General features: G+C 43.5%; 1 long non-coding RNA gene across 10 annotated transcripts; it reads right to left on the minus strand.

Annotated features, from left to right (window-relative positions):
• Positions 1-3,746: 3,746 nt before the first annotated feature.
• On the minus strand, positions 3,747-6,829 carry LOC112217128. Of its 10 annotated transcripts, none has more exons than XR_006081915.1 (3): positions 6,797-6,829; positions 4,186-5,865; positions 3,747-4,080 (listed from the first exon to the last, which is right to left on the minus strand). It is a non-coding gene; the product is annotated as an uncharacterized LOC112217128 (long non-coding RNA). The 10 variants fall into 10 exon arrangements; XR_006081922.1 differs by lacking the exon at positions 6,797-6,829 and having other exon boundaries at positions 3,747-3,980; positions 4,186-4,219; positions 4,253-6,060; XR_006081918.1 differs by lacking the exon at positions 6,797-6,829 and having other exon boundaries at positions 4,186-4,219; positions 4,253-6,060.
• Positions 6,830-7,091: the final 262 nt, after the last annotated feature.

Genomic DNA, 7,091 nt, shown 5'->3' on the forward strand with positions numbered 1-7,091 from the left:
ACAATAACCTACACATTCATATACACAATAACCTACACATTCATATACACAATAACCTACACATTCATATACACAATAACCTACACATTCATATACACAATAACCTACACAATAACCTACACATTCATATACACAATAACCTACACAATAACCTACACATTCATATACACAATAACCTACACATTCATATACACAATAACCTACACATTCATATACACAATAACCTCCACATTCATAAATACACAATAACCTACACAATAACCTCCACATTCATAAATACACAATAACCTACACATTCATATACACAATAAAATACACAATACTAAACCCTGATTGGCTGTCCGGGCCTAAACCCTGATTGGCTGTCCGGGCCTAAACCCTGATTGGATGTCCGGGCCTAAACCCTGATTGGATGTCCGGGCCTAAACCCTGATTGGATGTCCGGGCCTAAACCCTGATTGGATGTCCGGGCCTAAACCCTGATTGGATGTCCGGGCCTAAACCCTGATTGGCTGTCCGGGCCTAAACCCTGATTGGATGTCCGGGCCTAAACCCTGATTGGATGTCCGGGCCTAAACCCTGATTGGATGTCCGGGCCTAAACCCTGATTGGATGTCCGGGCCTAAACCCTGATTGGATGTCCGGGCCTAAACCCTGATTGGATGCCCGGGCCTAAACCCTGATTGGATGCCCAGGCCTAAACCCCGATTGGATGTCCGGGCCTAAACCCTGATTGATTTACATTCATTAAAAAAAACACCAAAGTTGTACATTCACCAAGGATCCTAGAACTTTAGCTAGACCAGGAAGTCTTGAAGTGGTGCGGTAATCATTAAGATCACTACTATTCCCCGTCCTTACGCACAAGAGCTGATTTCCTGATTCCTGATTGGGTTTCAGCATTCTAGAACTTTAGATAGACCAGGAAGTCTTGTAGTCTATTGCTATCAAAGCATCCAGGATTTATTTTTCTGTAAATAAGCCTAAAAGAAAAAGCTTTGACTATCATTTCTCTGATCATTCAGCAAGTTTCCCCCTTATCTGCATCCAGCCGCAATATCATTGTGAATATGCTTAGAAGTTCAAAGAGATCACCCACTGAAAATAAAATGGTGATTTAATGCAATATTAGAGGCAATATACAATACAGTATCAATACAGTATGAACTGACACAGCAGTTAGTTTAAAGAACCAATACGCTATAGGCTGACTGACACATCTATACAGCACGTAGATCTACTAACACCGCTGTTCTGACAAAATACAGTATACACTATCATCATCAGAACATCTCCCAGGACATAGACATATCTGATATGGGCAGAAAGCTTAAATGCCTGGTCATCTAACTGCACGGTCCAATTTACAGTAGCTATTAGAGTGAAATAATACCATGCTATTGTTTGAGGAGAGGGCAGAGTTATGAAATGTATCAATAAACCAATTAGGCACATTTGGGCAGACTTGATACAGCATTTTGAACTGAAATGCAATGATTCATTGGATCAGTCCCCCATTTTTTTGCATACACTGCTGCCATCTAGTGGCCAAAATCTAAATTGTGCCTGAACTGGAATAATACATTGTAGACCTTGTCTGCAAAAAAAATAAAAATACGATTGATAAATGAGTCTAGCCAGCTATCTAAACTTGTAAGTAATTATGGTCTCATTACCGACCGGGGGCCCCCATTACTTTTGTTTGTCACTTTCACTCAGATATTATATAAAAAAACTAGAACCAGGAGAGGCTCTGTCTGGGAAACATAGAACCAGGAGTAGGCTATGTCTGGGGAACATAGAACCAGGAGTAGGCTATGTCTGCGGAACATAAAACCAGGAGTAGGCTCTGTCTGGGGAACATAGAACCAGGAGTAGGCTATGTCTGGGGAACATAGAACCAGGAGTAGGCTATGTCTGGGGAACATAGAACCAGGAGTAGGCTATGTCTGGGGAACATAGAACCAGGAGTAGGCTATGTCTGGGGAACATAGAACCAGGAGTAGGCTATGTCTGGGGAACATAGAACCAGGAGTAGGCTATGTCTGGGGAACATAGAACCAGGAGTAGGCTCTGTCTGGGGAACATAGAACCAGGAGTAGGCTATGTCTGGGGAACATAGAACCAGGAGTAGGCTATGTCTGGGGAACATAGAACCAGGAGTAGGCTATGTCTGGGGAACCAACTCTTCATGTGTAAATACATTAACATTAGCTTTATGTGCTTTCAGGTTTGTTTTATGTTAATAGTATGTGTGTGCGTTGGTTTTGATGCAGAGAATGTATGTGATGAATGAAGCCAGGAGTAGACTCTGTCTGGGAAACATAGAACCAGGAGTAGGCTCTGTCTGGGAAACATAGAGCCTACTCCTGGTTCTGTCTGGGAAACATAGAGCCTACTCCTGGTTCTATGATTCCCAGACAGTCTGGGGAACTAGAACCCTGGTTCTGTCTGGGGAACATAGAACCAGGAGTAGGCTCTGTCTGGAAACCAACTCTTCATGTGTAAATGTGATGAATGAAGCCATGTAAAAACGGTTTGGAGGCTGAGGATGTGTTCATACAGTTGGTTGGCTTGTAATAAAGAAAGTACTGGAACTATGGTGTGTCAGGTGTGTGGTGGTATGGTGTGTGTGTCAGGTGTGTGGTGGTATGGTGTGTGTGTGTGGTGGTATGGTGTGTGCGTGTTGTGGTATGGTGTGTGTGTGGTGGTATGGTGTGTGTGTGTGGTCAGTGTGTGGTGGTATGGTGTGTGTGTGGTGGTGGTATGGTGTGTGTGTGTGTGTGGTATGGTGTGTGTGGTTCATGGTGTGTGTGTGGTGGTATGTGTGTGTGGTGTATGGTGTGTGGTGTGTGTGTGTGGTGTTGTGTGGTGGTATGGTGTGTGTGCGGTGGTATGGTGTGTGTGTGGTGGTGTGTGTGTGGTGGTATGGTGTGTGTGTGTGTGTGGTGGTATGGTGTGTGTGTGTGTGATGGTGTGTGTGTGTGTTCCTGGGTCTCCTCAGGACATAGTCAGACCAGGTAGACAGTGTCCTGTGTGTGTGTGTGTGTGTGTGTGTTCCAGTGTGTGTGTGTTCCAGTGTGTGTGTGTGTGTTCCAGTGTGTGTGTGTGTGTGTGTGTTCCAGTGTGTGTATGTGTGTGTGTGTGTGTGTGTGTGTGTGTGTGTGTTCCAGTGTGTGTGTGTGTTCCTGTGTTGTGTGTGTGTGTGTGTGTGTGTGTGTGTGTTCCAGTGTGTGTGTGTGTGTGTGTGTGTGTGTGTGTGTGTGTGTGTGTGTGTGTGTGTGTGTGTGTGTGTGTTGTGTGTGTGTGTGTGTGTGTGTGTGTGTGTGTGTGTGTGTGTGTTCCAGTGTGTGTGTGTGTGTGTGTGTGTGTGTGTGTTCCAGTGTGTGTGTGTTCCAGTGTGTGTGTGTGTGTGTGTGTTCCAGTGTGTGTGTGTGTTCCAGTGTGTGTGTGTGTGTGTTCCAGTGTGTGTGTGTGTTCCTGTGTGTGTGTGTGTGTGTGTTCCAGTGTGTGTGTGTTGTGTGTGTGTGTTCCAGTGTGTGTGTGTGTTCCAGTGTGTGTGTGTGTTGTGTGTGTGTGTGTGTGTGTGTGTGTTCCTGTGTGTGTGTGTGTGTGTGTTCCTGTGTGTGTGTGTGTGTGTGTGTGTGTGTGTGTGTGTGTGTGTGTGTGTGTGTGTGTGTGTGTGTGTTCCAGTGGAGGCCGTCACTGCTCCTGTAAAGTAAGCGACAAAAACACACAACCAACAATACATTTGTAAATTGGGTTTTATTTTCATATTGACCGAGGGAGAGCAGGAGGAGAAGGGTTTAGAATACTGTTTCCATGTTGCTTTGGGAGAGCAGGAGGAGAAGGGTTTAGAATACAGGAAACACTATGTTGGGAGGAGACACCTGGTGACAGAGAAGAGGAAATGCCAGCAGAGCCCCATTAAAACTAGTTGGAGTTACCTGGTAAGTGTACAGTATACTAGTTGGGATTACCTGGTAAGGGTAGAGAAAACTAGTTGGGATTACCTGGTAAGTGTACATTAAAACTAGTTGGAGTTACCTGGTAAGTGTAGAGTAATCTAGTTGGGATTACCTAGTTGGGATTACCTGGTAAAAGTGTACCTGGTAAGTATTAAAACTAGTTGGGTTACCTGGTAAGTGTACATTAAAACTAGTTGGGGTTACTAGTTGGGGTTACCTGGTAAGTGTACATTAAAACTAGTTGGGGTTACCTGGTAAGTGAAGAGTATACTAGTTGGGGTTACCTGGTAAGTGTACATTAAAACTAGTTGGGGTTACCTGGTAAGTGTACATTAAAACTAGTTGGGGTTACCTGGTAAGTGTACAGTATACTAGTTGGGATTACCTGGTAAGTGTACATTAAACTAGTTGGGATTACCTGGTAAGTGTACATTAAAACTAGTTGGGGTTACCTGGTAAGTGTAGAGTAAACTAGTTGGAGTTACCTGGTAAGTGTACATTAAACTAGTTGGGGTTACCTGGTAAGTGTACATTAAACTAGTTGGGGTTACCTGGTAAGTGTACATTAAAACTAGTTGGGGTTACCTGGTAAGTGTAGAGTAAACTAGTTGGAGTTACCTGGTAAGTGTACATTAAACTAGTTGGGGTTACCTGGTAAGTGTACATTAAACTAGTTGGGGTTACCTGGTAAGTGGAGTTACCTGGTAAGTGTACATTAAACTAGTTGGAGTTACCTGGTAAGTGTACATTAAACTAGTTGGGGTTACCTGGTAAGTGGAGTTACCTGGTAAGTGGAGTTACCTGGTAAGTGTACATTAAACTAGTTGGAGTTACCTGGTAAGTGGAGTTACCTGGTAAGTGGAGTTACCTGGTTGGAGTTACCTGGTAAGTGGAGTTACCTGGTAAGTAAGGTTTCTGAGCTGCTTGTTACAGTAACATCGGAACAACGGAATCATAGAATCAGAACATAGAATTTCAGAACTCGATTCTCATACCATTGAATGGAACATGATTGAACCACTTCATTACACAAGCCTGTTTCTCTTCTACAGCAGAATGGCTACGTCCCACCCTGTTTCATACACATAGTGCACTACTTTAGACCAGCTCTGGATAAAACGTAGCGCACTATATAGGAAATAGGGTGTCATTTGGGACACAGTCAAACAAGATACATACATTAAGTCTCTTTCTCCGTTACATTCTTTGGGCTGGGTGTATATCAGTGATGTGGAAATAACACGACAATAACAGTTGCATTTTTTTCAGCAATAAAACTCACAAAACACTAAAACTAAAGGACCTGAATTTGCTGAGGGATGTGTGTCAAAAGGGTAGTGGTGTCAAAGTGTGTGTGTGTGTGTGTGTGTGTGTGTGTGTGTGCGTGTGAGTGTGAGACACACACTTTGTCATAGCTTCGTAGGTAATGGATTCCCCATGAAACCATGCGTCCAGTCTAAGCATTAATACCGTGATGTGTAAATCCACAGGAACACAGTGGAGGTTGTTGTCGTGACAACGCTCAGTCTCACACTAACATGTATTCCGGTTGGGCTGCATCTCTCCTGGGCGTCGTCATCACCACCAGCCCAAACACAGAGGAAGATTCTAGACTATTCACTAGTCATCATCGTTACTGCAACGCATGAACTGATTGGCTGTTCCCGTGTGATACAGGAAGTAGAACAAAACGAAGAGGAGAAATGACCAAACACATGTGTACACTCTCTCCGTCTCTCCACTCTGTTCTCCGAGACAAAAACAATCACAGACGTTCTGGGAAGTCCTTTTTCCAAACAACACACTCCTCCTGTCCTGTCCAAGACTTTTACTGTTAGATATGTCTTCACTGTTACATTACTGACCGACCACTGACCAGACCTGGATTAAATATCAACTGACCATACCTGGATTAAATATCAACTGACTACTGACCAGACCTGGATCAAATATCAACTGACTACTGACCAGAACTGGATCAAATATCAGCTGACTACTGACCAGACCTGGATTAAATATCAGCTGACTACTGACCAGACCTGGATCAAATATCAGCTGACTACTGACCAGACCTGGATCAAATATCAACTGACCAGACCTGGATTAAATATCAGCTGACCAGACCTGGATTAAATATCAGCTGACAACTGACCAGACCTGGATCAAATATCTACTGACTACTGACCAGACCTGAATCAAATATCAACTGACCAGACCTGGATCAAATATCAACTGACTACTGACCAGACCTGGATCAAATATCAACTGACCAGACCTGACTACTGACCAGACCTGGAGTCAAATATCAACTGACTACTGACCAGACCTGGATCAAATATCAACTGACTACTGACCAGACCTGGATCAAATATCAACTGACCAGACCTGAGTCAAATATCAACTGACCAGACCTGGATCAAATATCAACTGACCAGACCTGGATCAAATATCAACTGACCAGACCTGGATCAAAATACTGACCAGACCTGGATCAAATATCAACTGACCAGACCTGGATCAAATATCAACTGACCAGACCTGGATCAAATATCAACTGACCAGACCTGGATCAAATATCAACTGACCAGACCTGGATCAAATATCAACTGACCAGACCTGGATCAAATATCAAGTGACTACTGACCAGACCTGGATCAAATATCAACTGACCAGACCTGGATCAAATATCAACTGACCAGACCTGATCAAATATCAACTGACTACTGACCAGACCTGGATCAAATATCAACTGACCAGACCTGGATCAATATCAACTGACCAGACCTGAATCCAATATCAACTGACCAGACCTGAATCAAATATCAGACCTGACTACTGACCAGACCTGGATCAAATATCAACTGACTACTGACCAGACCTGGATCAAATATCAACTGACTACTGACCAGACCTGAATCAAATATCAACTGACCAGACCTGGATTAAATATCAACTGACTACTGACCAGACCTGGATCAAATATCAACTGACTACTGACCAGACCTGGATCAAATATCAACTGACTACTGACCAGACCTGGATCAAATATCAACTGACTACTGACCAGACCTGGATCAAATATCAACTGACTACTGACCAGACCTGGATCAAATATCAACTGAC

Source organism: Oncorhynchus tshawytscha, unplaced genomic scaffold (genome assembly GCF_018296145.1).
Source record: "Oncorhynchus tshawytscha isolate Ot180627B unplaced genomic scaffold, Otsh_v2.0 Un_contig_2685_pilon_pilon, whole genome shotgun sequence".
Classification (NCBI taxonomy): domain Eukaryota; kingdom Metazoa; phylum Chordata; class Actinopteri; order Salmoniformes; family Salmonidae; genus Oncorhynchus; species Oncorhynchus tshawytscha.